Source organism: Pagrus major, chromosome 6 (genome assembly GCF_040436345.1).
Source record: "Pagrus major chromosome 6, Pma_NU_1.0".
Lineage (NCBI taxonomy): Eukaryota > Metazoa > Chordata > Actinopteri > Spariformes > Sparidae > Pagrus > Pagrus major.
Window position 1 is genome coordinate 32,318,795 of NC_133220.1, and position 19,919 is coordinate 32,338,713.

General features: G+C 40.4%; 1 protein-coding gene across 1 annotated transcript in view; it reads left to right on the forward strand.

Annotated features, from left to right (window-relative positions):
- The first annotated feature begins 5,411 nt into the window (after positions 1 to 5,411).
- The window catches only part of sox13 (SRY-box transcription factor 13), a 50,110-nt gene continuing 35,602 nt past the window's right edge, over positions 5,412 to 19,919 (forward strand). Inside the window, exon 1 of the mRNA XM_073468851.1 lies at positions 5,412 to 5,664. The gene's annotated coding sequence lies outside the window, so the exon portion shown is untranslated. The remainder of the gene's footprint in view (positions 5,665 to 19,919) is intronic.

Sequence of the window (19,919 nt, forward strand, 5' to 3'; positions counted from 1 at the left end):
ACACTAATGCAGATACATTTAAAAATGGATCTTTTAGTCACAGTTTTGGATTCTCATCACTAAGGCAGCGTTTTCCAACAGAGGAGACTGAGTTTTTTGGAAACACTGTTGTGTGACTGTCAACTTTTCACTGTCATGATAAAAGCGTATTACTGTAATAATGACAGGAAGTTATTCAGAAATAAGGTGTTGCATGCTGCAATCCTCTGTTTCTGTTGTGAGATGACTGTTCATGTATGCAAAGGGTTCTAACAGAATAGAAACAGAAAGACGGATCATCATTTTCAACAACTACTGTTTGGTCAGATATACTGAAGCACAAAGCAAATGATTGCAGGAGACAGAACCAAGCAGAGTGATGGGCCATGTTTGTCGAAATGTTCCATCAATTCATCCACTGATGGTTGCAGTTGTACTGGAGGTGCCATTGTGTTGTTTTCCTATAACCACCATAAGAGGAGGAGAAAATAAGAATTTCAAAGTGAAGTGAGAGAGAAAATAGAAAGTACTGGACTGTAATTCAGTCGGTGTTATATTTCCCACAAAACGTATTTATTGATGCAAAGTAGGTGTACCAGAGACGTTATAAGAGAGGAGACAATCCACTTTAAGCATTTTTGATAGGAACGTCCGTAACGCCAGAGATGGCCCCTTCCCCCCACAAGCCAATCATCTGCTTTATCACAGCTGAACTGGGAAACATCTCATGTTGTTGCACTGATGTGACCGCACAGTTGAGATTCACGACAGCATTAACCGATTCGGTTTGACTGCAGATGGATTTTTAATAGACATGGAAGAGGAGGATATCACGCTAATGCACAGAGCAAGAAAAGTGAAGCTACTCAAACATTAGGCATTAAACTGCAGTGTTGGGGTAACTTGTTACAAAGTAATCCATTAGAGTACTCTGATTACTTTTTTGTTACGAGTAACATGACACATTAGTTCTGCAATTCAAGTAGTCCATCATTTAGGTAGCTATTGTAAAAAAAATGCTGTCTTTTCCTTTTGTCGCCACAAAAATAAAATAAAATCCCTGAAGCATTTGCTCTGTTTGCTAAACCTACAGTTGTGTCAGTGTGCATGTGGCAGAGAGGACAGCATTAACGTCCGTTGAAATATTCCCATTATTTTGAATTTTTTGGGCATAAAGGGCAAGAACAACATCACAGTGAAATGCAAGTTTAATCATTTGTATCTAGGTATGTGTGTTGAAAAAAAAAAAGCCCATGGACTTTCATGGTATTTGTGCTTTAATCATTTCTATGCCAGCATTCATAGTTTACGGGTTCATTAGTTGCATTTTTAAACATCATATAACAGTCCGTGTTGTATTGTTTTCATTGAAACAGCTGTGCCTAATACTGTCTGCCTCTGCCCAGCTCGCTGTCAGTGTCAAAGAGCTGTAAAAGTTATATTGTGTCTGTCTTTCCTATTATTATGCTGTGGAGTTACCGATTGTGGGCCGTAAAGAAGGCTACCAAATGTCAGTAGAGTCAACAAATTCAAAGCCACATGAACAGTTGGCTACAGGCCGCCTGGACAATATAACCGACATGCACAATGTGTCGCAAAGTGGTTTTACCGTAATTTTTGGTCGCTCTAAAGTACTCTAACACCTTAATTTGCTCAGTAGATAACGCAGTACCTTAACAAGTTACTTTTTAACGGCAGTAATCTTGTAATGTAATGAGTAACTTTCAAAAGTAACGTTACCCAACACTGTTCAACTCACATTTGTTTAATAGCTCTGTTGGGATGAGCTGACGGAGTCAAGTTGCGGCACTCTGCATTGCGCTGTAAAAGAAGTTGTTGTCGTGGAACCGTGCACATGCACAGTGTAGTGTAACCTGTGAGAATAAAACGTGTTTAAAACCTTGTTTTGAGGTCACCAAACTTTATAAGCAGATTTTAACAAATTTGACTGGTGATTCTATACTGCAGTTTTTATGTGCCGGTGACCATTAAAAGTGGCTCTGTTCCCCAGAAATCATTGCCTAGGGGTGTTGCCAAAATGGCTGCTGAGTGGCTAGATTTGCCTCAAAGGGCTTTGGTCATACAGAAACATATTTTCTAAGACACACTGCATCTTCAGTAGAGACATCATGGTGTATTAGCAGATGCACATTATACTTACATCCTATGAATATTCGCTTTGTCTTCTGTTAACTTCAGTTGAAAGCCACACAACCAGTGATTTCAAGGATGCACGTCCTGTTTTGGTGCAATCTTCTTACAGGCCTGCAAGTAAAGGCCAGTATAGTCCATCAGAACTGCTTGTCAGGTGTTTGGAATTGGGAAAGTAAGTAGGGCTCAGACTAACCTCTGAAGTGCTCTTTTTTTTTGCAACAATTACAACCATATTTCTGTCAATTTTCATGTGAACCACTGAGTGCAACACCATGAATGCCTTTTTAGGAGAGGCTGTCTGAAAATGTGTTATACCCATATGTAATTGCATCTCCAATCTCACGCCTCTCAGCGATGGCTGACTCTCCCCATCACCTTCCAGCGTGGCTATTTGGAACAGCTATAAACACATTTGCCTTCCAATAGAGTTGGATGACACATGGTGCAAACTTGTTTCGAGCTTATCCCCAAGATTTCACTTTTGTTCAACTCGTTCAATGTGTCCACACACTGATGATCGGATATACAGTATCTGTAAATTATAATACAGCAGACTCCTAAACAACAAACTGCAGTCGCTGTAATACTCCGTTGACAGTTTGTTATTGTACATAGCAAATGGAATTACATCTTTTTGGCAACATGTGTAGGGCAAGTTTCCTGTCCAATTGCCTTTACTCTTAAGGTCACTCCCTCAGTGACCAACATGTTTGTACCATTTCTTTGGATCTTTAAGTGTGATTTTCTTTTGTCACGAGTGACGAACTGGCATAGCATGGTTTTGTGTTTTTTGTCTTGATAACTTTCTAAAACACACTTTATTCGAAGTCTACTTAAAGAAATAAAACAGTTTTGGTCGCCTCTGCTTTGGTAAACATAAATCCTCAATCGACAGAGTAAGATGTTATATTACATTATGATAAGATATTGTGGCTCTACACACCGTTTTGGCCCCCTGCTGATGCCTGACTCTGTCTCACTCCTCTGCTGCTGCATGTCTCTCCTATTCCTGCCTACCATGTCTTCTTGTCTCTGCAGTCACAGTCCTGTAAATCACCTCCATACTGTATCCTCAGTCTTCCGCTGTGTTCAGTCCCAGTCTGGTGTGGGAGGCAGCCGAGCCTGGTTGAACTGAGCCCTGTTGTCCAAGATGACTCCTTCCATGATTTGAGGATCGGTCGAGGCAGACTCCAGTCAGCTAACAGGGCAACTTAGCTCCACTGCTAACTGAGCAAATAAGCTTACAGCAGCTAGCTACATTCAAAGATACCAAGCAAAGAGCAAAGTGAGCGGCAGTTAGTGGTTACTCTGGTGATATGATGCACCCCGTATTTTGAGCTACCTCCGAATTCTGGCCATACCCTCCCCCCTTTAAAGGGTAATTCCGCCTAAATTATATAAAAAAGTTGTTTCTACCTACGCTGGTAGTTGTATTCTCTGAGGGTTGGACTATGTGCTGCTGCTGCTCCCCCAAAAATAGAACGATGGAACTCAAATTATCTTGTAAAGTAATTTATTAAACAAAAAAAAACAACATATAAATATAAACTTTTGTTTAACGTCTCAATTGTGAGGATTCGTTTGTTTTATTTATCTTTACTGCATTTCTGCTTTCTGTTATGACGCAGAATAAAAGGGTGAGTGTAGGCTAGTGGAAAAACACAGATAACATTTAATCACTGATATGACCCACGAGTATTGTGTTTCTTAAAGCAGACATTTGTCTAGCTGCTCATGTGGTTGTGATCAGAAAATAAAGCCTTGGTCCAGAGACATGGTAGTTGAACTCTCCATCTAGCCATCGATCCGTCCATTTTTTTCTTCCTATTCTTGCTGGGTTGTGGTGGCAGCGAGCTAAGCGAGGCAGTGGGAAGCGCCGAGCTTCCCACTGCCACAACACCACCCTGCAAGCAATGATCCACGAGAAGCTGAAGGCCAAGCTGTTCCTGCCTTCCAATACTCACACTACCATACTATTTACTGTGCCAGAAAAAGATTTAGTATGTCCCAATACGAAGTATGTGAAATGCAGCATTCCAAAAATAGCAGGAATTCCTACTACACCCGGCCGCATTTTGCAGTATGCAAGCCAGTACACTTTTTCTGACCCACAATCCACTGCGCAGCGGAAGATACATCACATGCATCAGGGTGAATGTAAACAAAGCCAAGAGAGCACAAACATTTGACAGCTCACTGACAGATTGACAGATGCCGCAATGACAGCGCGTTCAAGTGTAAGTACGCATATAGGAGCAAGAGGGTCAAAGTTAAAGGTGAAGTAGTATGTTCCAACGCATACTGGAAGAAACAGTGTGTGAGGGCAGCTGCAGTACGTACTAAAAGTACAAAGAAGAAGTATGTGATTCGGAACGTGCCAAATATTTCCGTTTAGCTTTCTGACATGATCGCACGAGGAATGATGGGAAGACTGTCATCAATATCGTGCTCTTTGTGTGCATTGTGTTTGATTTATGTTAATGTGTGTTTTAAGACACAAACAAAAAATAAAAAACTTTCAAAATAACTAAACTAATTTAGCGCCCCCACTGCAGTGACTCTGAGGACCCCCTAGGGGTCGCAGAGTCCCCTATTGAAGACGGGGTTTAGTGAATAAGGCATCATGTAAGGTTTTTGATCAGCATGTTTTGAACGGGACCTGAGCTAGTATAATAAATGACTCTCATATGACTTCCTCCCCTCTCTGACAATTTTCGTACAGTCCCTAACACATTTTAAGACTTCCCGATGGGCACTGGGAAGTTGTGGGTGGAGTATTTTAACTTTTGTTCTAATATTTTAAAAATCAAACAACTAATCAATCAACTTAAAAAAAAAAGAAATCACTCGATTATTGAAATAATTATTCACTGATTCACTGGAGCCTACTGGTTACACAGGAAGTTGTACAACAAGAGCTGAACTTAACAAAACAATCCTGCAGCCTGAATAGATAATTGGATTGGATACAGGTCTGACGGAGGGGGAGAGGCTGTCAATTGATAGGAGCTAACCAATCAAGAGTGATCAATAGCGTGATCGATTTGTGTGTTAGTATGACAAGGAGCAAGAGACAGATAATGTGTGTGTGTGTGCGCGTGTGCGCGCGCGCGTGTGTGCCGCCACCTGGAAATCAGTCCCTCTCCCTTTAAGTGGGAGGTGAGCGGCAGGGCGCAGCGGACGGTGAGTGTTGGAAACCCAGACCAGTAGATAGAAAGTCACCGGGAGTGACTGAGTGAGTGAGAGCAGGGCTGCGCTCTCCGTCTCCACAACATTTACGCATCGCAGCAGTATTCCGCCCCTCTCGCTCTGTCTTCATCTTACCAGACATCCACCACCACCAGCGCCACCAGCAGCCGGGCTCTCTCCACTTTTGAAGGACCGGAGCAGAGAAGTCCGCGCACGTAGCGAGCACCTCTCTGTCCCAAACCGCCGTGCTTTGAATGCGGTGAGGAATTAAAGCGGGAGAGGAAGAGGGGGAGGACGGAAGTTTGTCTTTTCTCGCGGAGAGCTCAGGGCGCACCGGGACTGGTGAGTGAAGGCTTGATCGGTGTCAACACGCTTCAAATGCGCTTTATGCAAAAAAAGACGTTTTGTCATGAACTCCTGCTTTAGATGTGATGCAAATGAGAACTCAGTGGAAGTCTTTGTGTCACGCAACATTTGCTTTCAAAACTTCTCTCAAATCTCTGGTGCGGATCTGCGTGTTTTTTTTCTGAATGTGCTCAAACTTGTCAGCCTAAAAATCTACAACTTCCAAAAACTTCCCGTTTGTGCTTTCCTCCATCACATCACCCAGTGTGTTCTGACAAGTCCTTCTCCACATGTCCTCCACCAGCAACTCCATCCACTCTCACTCTCTCCTCTGACATCTTTATTTTCTCCTCTCAGTGTGTCTGAAATGAGAGGCTGGCTGACAAAGCTGCACCGCAGCTCACACAATTATCTAGTTAGGAGAGATGTTGGTGATGATGATGATGATGATGGTGATGATGTCAGGTCTGTTGGCAGATGCAAATGAGCGGATATCAGCAGGTTCACCGAGAATAGGTACAGGCGTTAACATTTTGCCAAAGACTTCAACACCCTGTTTTTTTCTCTTCACTTCAGCTCATTTGCTAAAGTTTGGGAGAGCAACGGAATAATTAGAACTTCATCGAGTGTAACGGTGATGTGAAGTTGCTCTAGTGGTCACATTTTTAGGAAAAGTACTCGAATAACATCTTGTCAGTTGTCGACTGTGACTTTAACGTACATTTACCCAATCGTGTAGTCTGCATACAGAATCATGGGAGGTCAGTGGTGCCAGGAGTCCTGCAGGCATGTGACAAGGGTCAGAAATAAGGGTCTGTGGTTTAAAATGGATCAATAGTGAGGTTGTCCCAGTTTAGGAGAGCTTCAGTGTGGTTGCAGATGGACAAACAGCAGGTCTGGGACCAGTTCAGAGGTGACGTCTCGGTGTCAGCGCCGAGAACAAAGTCTGTGAAAGCTCGTGGGCATTCTGCCACAGCGAGGGTCCTACTGAACTGTGGAGTTGTAGATCTGTGGGAGTGTGTGCGTGTGTGTGTGTGTGTGTGTGTGTGTGTGTGTGTATGTGTGTGCACTCGTCTTTACAGTGGCTGGCTGCATACAAAGCTGTCCGTCAGTGGGGAGTCCCTGACCTTTCTTTCCATCAATCTCCTTTCTTTCCTCATTCGCTCTTCGCTCCCATCTTCACACCCCCTACTGCTGCCACCACTCCTTTTCTTTCTTTCTTTCTTTCTTTCTTTCTTTCTTTCTTTCTTTCTTTCTTTCCACAGCGGAGAACAGGCCGGAGCAGTGCAGATGTAAAGAAACAAGCCTGTCTGTCAGCACCACTGTATACTGTGTGATATACTGCTCTCTCTCTCTGAGACACACAAACAGAGGACGATCTTCAGGAGTAGTTTGGCATTTCACCCTTAAACTCAGACCCTCCCTCTTTCTTTTGCACCTTTGTCTTTGCAGGTGAATGGGTTCATGTAGTAAATTAAATACAGTTATACTGTATTAAACTACAGGTAATCTGGGCCGTGCCATTCTTACAATCGTCCAATATTTCCGAAGCCCTGTCCATGGTGCTGAATCGCGGGGGTTTTATACCTTAATAGGCCATCTTTCTGGTCATACACCAAACGGCATACACTAACCCTAACCACGACCTCGAATATATGGGCTTTCAGTCAATTGAGACATTATTTTGGGCTATTGGGGTTTCAGAATAATGGGCCGTGGGAACAACGGGCAGTCCCGCAGTAACCATGGCAAAAAAAGACTGCACTATTATTTTACCTGAATACCTGAATAGGAATATCTTTTTTTTTTTATCCGTATGGTTTAAGGAGTCATTCTGTAAAATACCTTCAGAGCAGCAGTGGGTGTTGTGAAATAACCTTGTGGTTTTTGCAAAGCTTGTTTTATTTTTAGGACGAAAGGTTACTTAGTTTTGTGATTTGAATGTAACTTTAGTTAGAAGTAGACTCATTGATTTAATCAGGCCATAATATCGGCTGACATCAGCGCATTTCAAATATGTCGTTATTGTATAGATTTTGGCTGAACAAGAAAGAATAGATTTTGGTATAGACATGTGTAACCAGGTTTGAAGTGATTTAGGAGCAGTCTAACTACGAGCACTGACAAGATGATTTTCACCCTATCCTGATTTATTTGTGTCTTTAACAATTAAAAAAAACAAAACAATCTAATGTAAAGGATCCATATCAAGATAGTTTTTTATGTTATTTAAAAAATCAGCCGATATATCGTTAGCAGATTTCTTAAACTCCAAAATCCAGTATCTGTCAGGCTATAAAGGTAATACACGAAGGGTATAAACCTGGGCTATGACAAACTCAGCCAGCCACAAGTGAGCAACGCTTTTTGTTAGCGGCCATGTGACAACAGCTCTAATGTTGGGTTCTGATGTAGAAAATAGTTGAGTCCACCCAACATGTTTTCACTCCTAACTTGGTCCAAACTATGATGCTCTACCTACATCTCTAGCATCAGTGTTCTACGTGAAGGGCTCTGTGGTCACGTTAGACTTTCAAAATAAAGCTTGCTGACAAACAGTTTACATATTATTAAATATTATGACTTTCGGACCCTTATGAAGTCGTCAAACTGTAGTGGTTTGGTTAGGTTTAGGAAAAGATCATACTTTGGGTTAAATTAACTAGGTTCAGTCCCATAACTCATGTAATCAAATTTCCGCCAGTTACATAACTCGCACAATGTAACGAAAGTTACAGAAGTACATCATTTACATCATTAGTGTCATTTACACACATTAACTTATCTATGTAAAATAACTTAAAAACAAGCAGGACATGAACCCTGGTCTCTGGAGGTAAAGTCCAGTTTATGACCCATCCAACCACTCCAGCCACCCCTTAACTTATTCTTTATACCACTGTATGGGAGGGGTGACACTAGAAGGGTACCCACAGCATTAAACCACTGAGCAGGCTGCTGTATCTTATGCGCTGGAAGTGAGAATGAGCTATGCTACCACACTTGTTCATCTGCAAGACTTGCATTATTGTGAAGATATTTTTCATACTTTTGTATTTGTTGCATTGCGTTCTAAAGAGTTCGTCCATGTGTGAGTGTTTGAAGTGAGAATGTGATTGTGTACACATGTGTGTGCACCATACGTGGTACGTCTCCATAAGGGCAGCAGAGCAGACAAAGGTTTTTTTTCCCTCTCTCCTCCTGACCCTCTATATCCTCTGGACATTGTTCTCTGAATCCTATTGAAGCAGGAGTCCACAGAGGAGCACCACAATAGAGAAGAATGGTGTGTCTGTATGTGTGTGTGTGTGTGTGTGTGTGTGTGTGTGTGTGTGTGTGTGTGTGTGTGTGTGTGTGTGTGTGTGTACTCCTCAGCCTCTCATTTAGCGCAGTGTGAGGCCAAGCCAATCACACAGAACAATACTGGGTTCAGGGGAAGCCTTATGATCTTTTTAAATAAAACCCTCTGACTGCATTGTCTCCTTTGACAGAATCACAAGAAGTGTGAAGTTAAAACACTGAGCTGGTTGACTGACTGATAAACACGCTGACAGGTGACAGTTTTATCCAAGCTTCAGACGGGTCAGCAGTGCTTTTCATCATTTATCTCATGCATTTTATTCTTTTCCCTGCTTATATAATAAGATATGCAGACTGATTGGGGCTGGGAGGTGTGTCAGAATCATCGTTTGCTGTCCAAACTAATGACCAAGTATAAGAGTTAAAACTGATAAAATGACTTTTTTCTCTTCTCCAGTGTGGAATTCTCTGCTTTTTTTCAGTTTTTGGACAAATCATAACATGTGAAGACGTTTTCAATAGTTTTCACTGTTTTCTGACATTTTTACCAGAAAATAATTAACAAGTTAGTCAATAATGAAAATAATCATCAGTTTTAGCCCTGATTTTACATGCATTTGCTGTATTGTGCTATATTGTAATTGAAAAGTTAATATCATGATGATGATTTCAATATTGTCAATAATTCAATTAATGGCCAAGTGCAGTAGCCATGAAGTACTGCTGTGCTGCAGAGATGTCCTGACCAACAAACCTTGATCTCCAGCTGTAAGAAAACAGCTGTTTGTTTAGTACAGACCCCCAAAAATGTCACACCATCATGATTTTAATAGTTTTTTTTCAGTTAAAATTAAAGTTGTGCTGCAAAAAATGACTTTTCCTAATACTTCATAATACATAATACTTGCAAAATATGATTTATTATGATCTATTTTCAATCAAACTGCCAAGATGGCACTGATAGAGTGCTAAATATTTTTTTCCTTTTATTTAAGATAGCAGATAAGGTAAGATGAGACTTTTATATCAACCAGGTCTCATTTAGATTAAAATCTGTTTTTTATTAAGAAGGACCTGTCTTAGAGGGCAGCAGGAGTATTGTCACAGGGTTAACTGCAGTACAGACGTGTACAGAGACGGAGACATTCTGTCACATGCTGTTAAAGAACATGAATATTATCTGGTCAAGATGCATAAACAGGCATGAGAGCCACATCGATTCTTGAATTTTGTGGCCAATGTCGACACCGATATGAGGGAGTAAAAACATCAGATATCGATATATAACCTGATATTCTGTTACGTGTACACACAGAATGAATAGATAAAAACACATTGTTTTTCAGTCATCTCTCAAATGTCGTCAACAGACACTGAATTAGTAAACCTTGCTGAGAATTTTTTTGTAAAGTATACATTACCCCAAGCATGTCCTGCAAAAGTTCTCATACTGGCTCATAATGGTTGACACCAACATGGAGCGATAATATTGGCTCTTATAAAAATGTAAAAACAATAAGTTAGAAGTAAATTCATTGAAGAGATTATCTTATAGATCATTTAAAATTGACTTGAGTTGACCAGTAATCTCCCAATTTCCAGTTTCTTTCCCAAATCGATCAGGCAAAACAAAGGTGTTTAAATTATAACCTACAATGTAAAATGTTTCAACACAAAGCTTCAGTATTTGACGAGATGGGAATGAGACTCATAAATCAGCTTTCTAACAAATTGGACCCTTTTTAAGAAAATATAAAGAAAAATAAAGAACAAAACAAAAGAAAAACAAAAAACAAAACAGAAAATAGAAAAAACAATCTCCCCGTCAACCCATTTGCTGATAACTAGGAAAAATCCTGTTTGACGGCAGACTAGCAGCATTACCGTGAATGCATTGTGAGTAGTTTTGTAGTGATTAAAGCGACACTATTGTTTGTAGAGGTAATAGTGCTGCTTGATTAAAGCAACACTATTCTCCAGAAATGTTGTTTAAATTGACCAACAGAAGATGTATCTGAAACTACTTTGACACATAGTTAAGTACATTTTCAGGCAAAAAACTAATTGCAGACATTCTCTAGCTACACATTTGAGTATTTTCTGCTTTTCTTTATCTTACATGATGGGACAGAGAATATCTTTGAGTTTTGGTCTGTTGGCAAAACAAAACATGTAATTTCAATGTGTCACCTTGGGTTCAGGGAGAGTGTGCTGGATGTTTTTCACTGTCCTCTGATAGTTTAAAAGCAAAACGATTGAGGAATCCAGAAATTGGATTGGCAGTCGCGGCTGTACTTGAAATGGTCTATTGAAATGGTCTATTGAAATGGTCTATTGAAATGGTCTATTGCTTAGAGATGCTGCAGAGGTGGCAGCAGTTTGATTCAACTTACTGTGGTGTCATGTTTGTAGTCAGGCTTCATAGGTGCTTTCTCCTGATCTGTGACTTATAAAGTGGAAAGTGGAGATTATTCTGGTTAATTCTTCACTACATCCTTGATAAGAGTGTGATATCACAATCGGTTTCCATGCCTCACAATGTCCTCTTTTGCATTGAATAACAGCCTTCTCTCCTCTCCACGTTGAGCCACTATGACCCCTGAACACACCGCCTTTAGTGATTCTGTACATCAGTATCACAAAGACAGAATCCAGTACATTTAGTGTAAGTGCTCAGAAAATGCCTCTTTTCATAAGAACTGCCTGTCTTGGTCATCCTGTAAGTGTCGAGATGCACCTCGTCTTCATTTTTATTTAATCTTTGAGGCAAACCGGGTGAGAGAGAGCAGTAATTATAAGCGTGTCGGGAGAGGCTCTTAGAATCATCTCTTTGTGAGGGAAACACAAAGGTGGAGAGGCTCTTTGATTCCCGTTTGCCTCATCTTAACACCGCCTCGCGTCATTCTTCACAGGACTTTTAAAGACACTTTCCACCTGTTGCCTTGTTAGAGGAAGAAAAAAAAAAAGAAGAACTTCATAGGAAGCACACACAGGCGTGCACGCTGTGGCTCATGCTGGGCGGTGATAAAGTCTTACACTGGTGATGGGCCACTCTCAAGAGACACCTAGAGACAACAGCAGCCGCACACACAACCTTGTAAGCATCTATACACCTTCAAGGTAAGACCGCTGCATACAAACCTCAATAATATGAATGAGATTGATTTTCCTCTCTGCTCGCACGGTTAGATGATTCATGTCTGGTAGACTCTTTACATTTTTCGTATTCTTGTCTTTTTTTTTTTTTGGTCTCTTTGCGTGTGTGAAAGCAGTCATGTAGTATTAACATGTTTAGGTTTTCTATTCTATAGAGCTGAAGATTAAACAGCTTTTAAGTAACTATTTGTAAGATCTCATTCCATCCTGCACATGCCATTGCAAACAGTGCATTTGCATTCTGCCAGCTGTGCTCTGAAGGTGCACTCACTCGTCCATGAATGCTGTCGTAAGCTCATAATAACGCGCTAACAATACCGGAGTAAAGCCCGCGCTTTCAGCCGTGGCAGGCTATTTATCAACAGCTGTAAATCAGTTTTGAAGAAGAAAGAACGGAAGCATCCTTCAACACTGCCTTCCATTTCTCAAACACTTTCTAATCCCTCAATAATAAAAAAAAGCACTTGAGTTTTCTGAACTTTTTCTTGCATGTGTGTGTGTGTGTGTGTGTGCACGCCTGCGTTGAATGTGTTCATTCAGCACGCAATGTCAAAATACAAGCTCCTACAGGACCAAGGTGTGTTTCATTAAATATAGAGTTGAGAGGGAAGCTTTTGTTAGGAAGTATGTGTGTTTTTTTTTACAGTTCTGATGTTTTGTCAAAGTGCCATAACTACAGGTTTCTTTTGTCTCACTGTTCCCATTCGGCTCGTCACATAACGGCCCTGCATTGTTTAGCGTGCGAGGCATGAATGAGCAGGTTTATGTGCTTTATGTGTGACTGTGAAATGCTGTGAAATCTGCCTACCTTTTAAAAGTCATCATCATTAATGGTCATTTTAAAGTTGGTTAAACATTAGGTAATAGTTAATTAACTGTTAGTAAACGTTAAATTCTTTATAAACCATTTATTAAGCACATTTTTATTGTAAAGTTGCAGCTGATGTTTAAAATACTTTTTATGGTTAATACATACTAAATGTATAGTAATTAAACATTAGTTAGTAGTTAATTAACTGTTAGTAAACATTAAATTCTTTATAAACCATTTATTAAGCAAATGTTTATGCTAAAGTCGCAACTGATGTTTATAACACTGTTGTTAAAAATGTAAACATTTGGATGGCCATTCTAAAGTTACAACTGGTGTTTTTAAACCTTTACGGTGGCTTCATCAGTGGCTTATAAAATATTTAATTGTTTGTTAACAGTGAAACAAGTTTTTACTAAAATTCAGTTAACTATAAATGTATTATCTATTAACCATTTGCAAAGTATTATAGGCATCAGATGCAACTTTACCATAAGCAATTGCTCAACACTTAATGTTAACAGTGAAATAACAATTAATTAATTTATCATATGTATTTATGATAAATTGGTGTTATAAGTGTTACTAAAGAGCCTTTAGGGAGAGAAACGTATCAGGATCTCCTGAGAGCTGAGCTGATGAACATGGCGCTCTAATGAAACAATGTGTGACTGAGTGAGATGGTGATGTAGTAAATATATGATTATGATTAATAAATAAATAGCATTTATACATGTATCTAACTCGGAGTCAGGCATTTTACACTACCACAATGAAAGCACAAAAGGGCTCTTCTTTTAATATGATCCTTTTACAACTTTCTCTGCGTTAACCAACAGATTTGCATTGCCATCAGAGAAGAGCACACAAACAGACGCTGTTTTGTTCGCCGTGACTGAAGATAAAGGTATGATCGGCTTGTTCTCAGCTTCTTTCCAGCCGATTTGTTTATTTCTGTGCCGATCCTGAGAATTTCACAAACGCACTATTGACACATGAGCTCTCCCCGGACAAATAAAGACATAGCAGTTTCCTGGTTCATTTACATGACTTTCCCCTGGGCTCCAACAACAAGCCTCTGTTGTCGTGTAAAACTACGATTACATATGAAATATGTAGATGCTTCTTTTTTAAAGACACAGGACCCACTCTCACAGTTTGTTATGTGTGTTTGTGTGTGCATGTGTGTGTGCGTGTGTGTGTGTGTGTGTGTGTGTGTGTGGTTATTTGCAAATGCCCAGTGACCGTTTGTTTGCTCCAGAGAATGATACAGTGGCATTATTTGCATCTCCCTTCAAAATCAGAGAAATCTAAAGCGAAGTATCGAGCCTGCTTTGTATAAGCTGGTTACTTGTTTGACTCTAACATTTGTGGTGCAACACATTAAACATCTATCTCTTCTTTAAACTACAATATAACTTATCATTCAGGTTTGATATCACTTTTAGTACCCAATAAAGGAAGAAACAGGTGTCTTTACAATCTTTTATTTCTACATGTCAGTCTTACTGCACGATCAAACCTATTAAGACATAAACATGATGTATATCTGAGTCAGAAAGAAGACAAAACAAAGCTGAGATTACCGTTAGATATTGTGGCAGCGGCGAAGCCACTGATGAGCGAATTCACCGTCGTGCCTCATGTGTCAGCCACAAACCCGAAACTTTTTCTTCTGCTGCCTCTATCTCTGTTTGCAGCTCGCTGTTGTTCCTCACCAGTCAGATAAGGATTTTTTTTTCCATGTTTTAATTCTTTTTGGTTTTATCATTTGCTGCAAGTGTAACACAATTGCAGGAAAAACCACCCAGATAAATTTCAGTATGCAGCATTTAACTGCTCTATCAGCTCGTCGCTTCTACAAACATCACCTGCAGACTGTGGAAACTTTTTCTCCTTAGATTATAGAAAAAAACACGTTTGTGTTTAGTTGTGTTTTAACAAGTAAAAGACACCAAACTTAAAAGTACATTTTCTTTACTACACATATATTATTAACTCATCAACAACCTTGAGTTTGACATACACCGCTAGCCTCATGTAATGCACTTTATATTTCTAACCTCTTATGTTTAATCAGTCACAAAGACGACATCATTCGCTCCGGTGACTCTTGTTGTTGTGCAATCTACAGAGTCAAAGTTCGACCTGCGATACATACTGCTGTCAGTATGGCTGCATGTTATGGTAAGGGGGGAAAAAAATTCATATTAAGATTATCTTGATGGATATTACGATTGTGATTGAGTGCGAATAATCCTTTTTGATCACAATTTTCATTTTTCCGGGAAAAAAAAAAAAATGATTGAGACTAGAATGGACAAGACCCAACAGTCCCCGCTTGTACAGTACTCACTCATTGATACCAGTCACCTAAATATGCCTGTTTTTTCATCAATATCAACGTATTATTCTCTGAGAAATTACTCAGAATGTTGAAAAACATCCTATGTTTATCCTCAATGTTAAAGAAATTGAAAAAAAAGAGAAATTCTTGGATCCATCCCTATGTCTGGATCCACATCAAAAGTTAATGAGGTCTATTCTGGGCCGAGACCCGTCCTCCATCCAAGTTTCATGGAAAAACGTTAAGATTTTTCTGTGTAATCCTGCCTACAAGCCAACTCGCAACCAAACAGACAGAAGGTAGAAAACATCATGTATCATGATGATGTGGCATTTGTTGGAATCTATACCAAACAAACAACATTTGTAGGAGGTCAGGGCATCTCTGCAGCACAACAGTACTTCATACTTCTTAGACTGCCATGCACTTCTCTTCTACCGCCTCGCTTCTCTTTGTCCTTAAATGTACAGCTGAGCCAAGCAAACAACACGCATCTCTACCTCGTCTGCAGCCCTCAACCCCAAGCCCACCACTTGTGTCTTCAGTAGGAACGCACAAAAATATAGTTTATTTTAATAAAAAAAAACTAAGTCATTTTCTGAAACTACTGGACACTGTAGTTTTTAGCAGATATTACTATATTACTCGTAACAGGAGTAAATACTGCATTTGTTAGGGAATATTTTCAGATGCAGATTAATCCACATTGGTGCTCTTGTGAGTATTTATGGAATGTGTGGAATTGACTCAAAATAAACAATAGTGTGTGTTAATGGTAGACAAGGGACATGTCATTAGGTAACACAACGTGACTCATGGACATGTTTTAAAAAGTCTTTGGACAACAATGGAGCTCAGTGGCCTTTTTTGGTAATAGGATCAATTCACTGGTGTTTGGTTAATCCTGTCTCTCTCATGGTCTCCACCAGTGCTTTAACTTTTCAGCCATTCCTCACCCAAGACATAGAGAACAATAGGAAACACAGTTTTTAGCATTTCCTTCTGTTGACGTTAAAAAGGTATTGATTTTGTAGCTTTGAGGAAAGTGCTCCAGCGTGAAGAGAAGCTTTTATTCTGGCCAGAAATTGTGTGGTTTCCAGTGAGACTGAACCAAAACGGAACATTACAGTTGCAGGTGAACAGCTCAACAATGAGCTCCTTAAAGACGAGGGGAGCTGCAGATTCAGGTGATAATTCTTCACTTTGAGCGACACCTTTCACGTTGTCATTCAGTCCAGTACATGACTGTAATATATCCAACATAGCTGCTTTAACTATGTTTCCGCTGAGGTCCTAAATATTTTCTGTTTTACAGCTCTTGTCTCCACTCCACAGCCGAGCTTTCACTGTTCTTTTTCGCCTCTTGAATTGGCATTTATGTTTGAATTGACTTGCTCTTGACATTGACTCTTTTGTCAATGCTAACAATGAGTCAGTGCATTAAAAAAAATGTTTCTTCCAGTGTTCCTCCCGTGTATTTTTCAGACACTGTCCACATACATCAGCTGTGTGCTCGGGTCTGCGGGCCGGGCAGGGCCAGGCAGCGTGTCATTATGGCAGTCAGCCTGCAACTTCAGACATGATCTCCGGCTTATTGGAGCTGGTTAAGACCTACGGCACTAAGTTGTTTGCGGCATAAGCAACTATACTTGTGAGACACATGCACACACGCACACAGGAACGGCGAAGACCTCCTGCGGTCTCTCAATGCTGAGACGAACAGGCCCTCAGCAGAATCACCTGTTGTGCTCCTTACTGCTCAAAGGCGTTTCCATAGTAACACCTCAGAGCCCTGGCCCCTTGGTCTATAAGACCCTCAGCAAACATAGACCCCCACTACCACCATTACAAACTCCATAAAACACACACGCACACACGCACACACACACATGCGTCGTGCGCACGTGGGTGCTCTCAAGAAGCAGCAGTGAATGGAGTGAGGATATAAAGTGTGCCGGGCTAAAGGAGAGAGCACATTGTGAGAGTCGGGCCTCCTTTGTCTGAGCTAGCCTGAAGGAGCAGGGGGGGAGGAAAGGCTGTGGGGGTGGGGGGGACTTTGTGAAGAAAGAGAGAGAGGAGAAAAAAAAGTGGCCTTCATACACATCCTTTCTTCCCTTTCTCTTGTTCTATCTCTTTATTGGGAGTGTGTTTTGTCTTCTCCCCCCTCGTCCTCCTCCTCCTCTCTGATAAATGCCACAGTAGCCTTTCGCTAGCCGCCACAATGGACGACCTGTTTCAGAGAGACGAGAGAGGGAGAGAGAAAGAGGGATGAGAGGGAGGGAGGCATGAAAAGAAAAAATGGCTGCCTTTTAACCTGTGCTTCTGAAAAGCAGGAGAATAAAGCGGCCGTGACTAAAGCCAGAGTCCTGTTCTCCTCTCTTTTCTCTCTCCTTTGTGAAGGGCGCAGTTGTGTCATCGGCCTATTTATACATCTTATTTAGAAAGGCTCGGAGAGAGAGAGAGTGGTCAGAGACAGGGAGACGGAGACAGAGAGAGAGAGAGAGAGAGAGAGAGGCTTATGAAGGGTTGGAGCAGGATGGAAACACAGCAGACATGTTAAACATGTCACTGGAATCACTCCTAATGCATCTAAGACACGAGGTCAGAGCTGTGCCCTGTAATGCAAAATCCCCAGCTATCATAGACTTATTGAGCTTTATCTTGCTCTTTTTAACTGAAGAACATTTTCAGAGGACAGCGTTTATAGAAGATGTATTCAAATCATTCAATTCAGTGAAAGTACAACACTATAGGATGCTCTTTTACAAGTAAAAGCCTTGCAGTCAAATTACAGTTAATTTAATTTTACATTACTGTAAAGGCACAGATAAATTATCAGTAAAATGAACCTGATCAGAAGTAAAAGTGTTCATAATGTAGAATGGCCCTTTAACAAAATGTTATATATATTTTACTAATGCATTGAGCTGTGTTTTAATGGTGTCTGTGGGATGTTAAATTTGTTTACTCCTGAGGTAGTGTGATCTACAGCAGCGGATGATCAGACTGATCTTTGCGTTTCACTCAGAGACGGCTCCTCACTGTGCTGTCCCTGTGTGGCGAGTGCTGCACTTTCTCAGCGGCTCGCATTGGATGGACAGCGGAGATAATTTAGGTGACCACCTCTGAATAGATGCTGTATGAAACCAAAAGTAGACGTTGACTTACTATTTTAATCCAAACCATGATCTTCTCCTGAACCCATTCCAGTAGTTGATAGTTCCCTGAACCTTACTCAGTAGTTTTGTTGCCTAAACCTAAACCTAACCAACCTGCAACTGAAATATATTTTTGAAATACCTGAAAACAATGTGTTGTTTGTCTAAGTCTAAGGGAACAAAGTCATCATAAACTTGTAAACCTTATTAACTCCTGTACAAGATCCATTCATCCAGCTCAACTAAATATATATTCAGCCTTTGTCTATGTTTGTATTAAATCACCTTCCTAAAGGCTTTGTGGCATAAAACTTCTGATATAACCGCCAAAACAGTCGAACAAAGCAGCCACAGATCGCTTCCCATGCAAATACACATGACGCCAAATAAGCAAATGACTGAAAAACATTGTGCACTCACAGCACTGGCTAAGACAGTCAGAGGTGTGCGCTGCTAGGTCCACCAAAACCAACCAAATACTACGTTTTTAGACAACAAACAAGTCATGAATCTGCTGCACGCCAACTTCTTTGCGTTCGTATCTCTTTCTTTGGCTCTCTTTGGCTTCTGCCCTCTGACTTGTTCTTATTAGATGAGACCCAACTTTACATTCTTTACATTCAACAACCAGTCAGTAGGACAAATGACCATGTGACTGTGACCATGTTTGACATGTGAATAGCTCCATATTAAGAAAATATGACCTGCATAGTGTTGCAACGGTATACTGATGTGAAAGTATACCGTGGTATACGAAAATTGACGTTTGTTGATGTACATTGACTTATCTGTGATATTGAATTCTCCTGCATTAGTGTTATAAAGAATATATAGGATATAATATTTTGAAATATTTTGTGGAATTATAATAAAGCCTATATTCAACCAAAGAAGCCCTTCTGTTTTCATGTGTTTAAGGGTCGTTGTAACTGACGATCTTAAGAATAATTCTGTAATACCGCGAAACGTGTTATTTTCTGAAATGGTTTTTGTGCCGTACCATTTCAACCCCGGGCCTTCATCAGAGCTGTTCTGATAGTTTCCTGTAATATTCTTTGGTATCCCGTATTATTATTAGTTTGTCTGTGTCGATGTGTGTCCCTCTGTATAAGTAGAAGTAGTATGCTGTTAATGCATTGTCACTTTTTGGCCGTTGCTTTACTATATATTTTCTATACGTTAGTGGTTGGTTGTTTACACTCTCCACTCCAAACATGTCCCCACAGCTTTAGAGACGGTGAAGACAAAAACTGAGCTGTGTAACAGTATGCTGTCGTATTGTTTCTTGTCTCGTTGACACTGAAACAATAATTCTACAGAAAAAGCACAAACAGTCTGAGCTTGAAAGCAGTAAATTAAGGCAGCACAGCACAGGCTGTCTGGAGAGGCTCTGAACTCTGAACTGTGCACTTACCTCCAGTCTTAAACCTGTTGACTGGAAGATTACTGAAGGGACGCCTCAGAATCTTTCAGATATCAC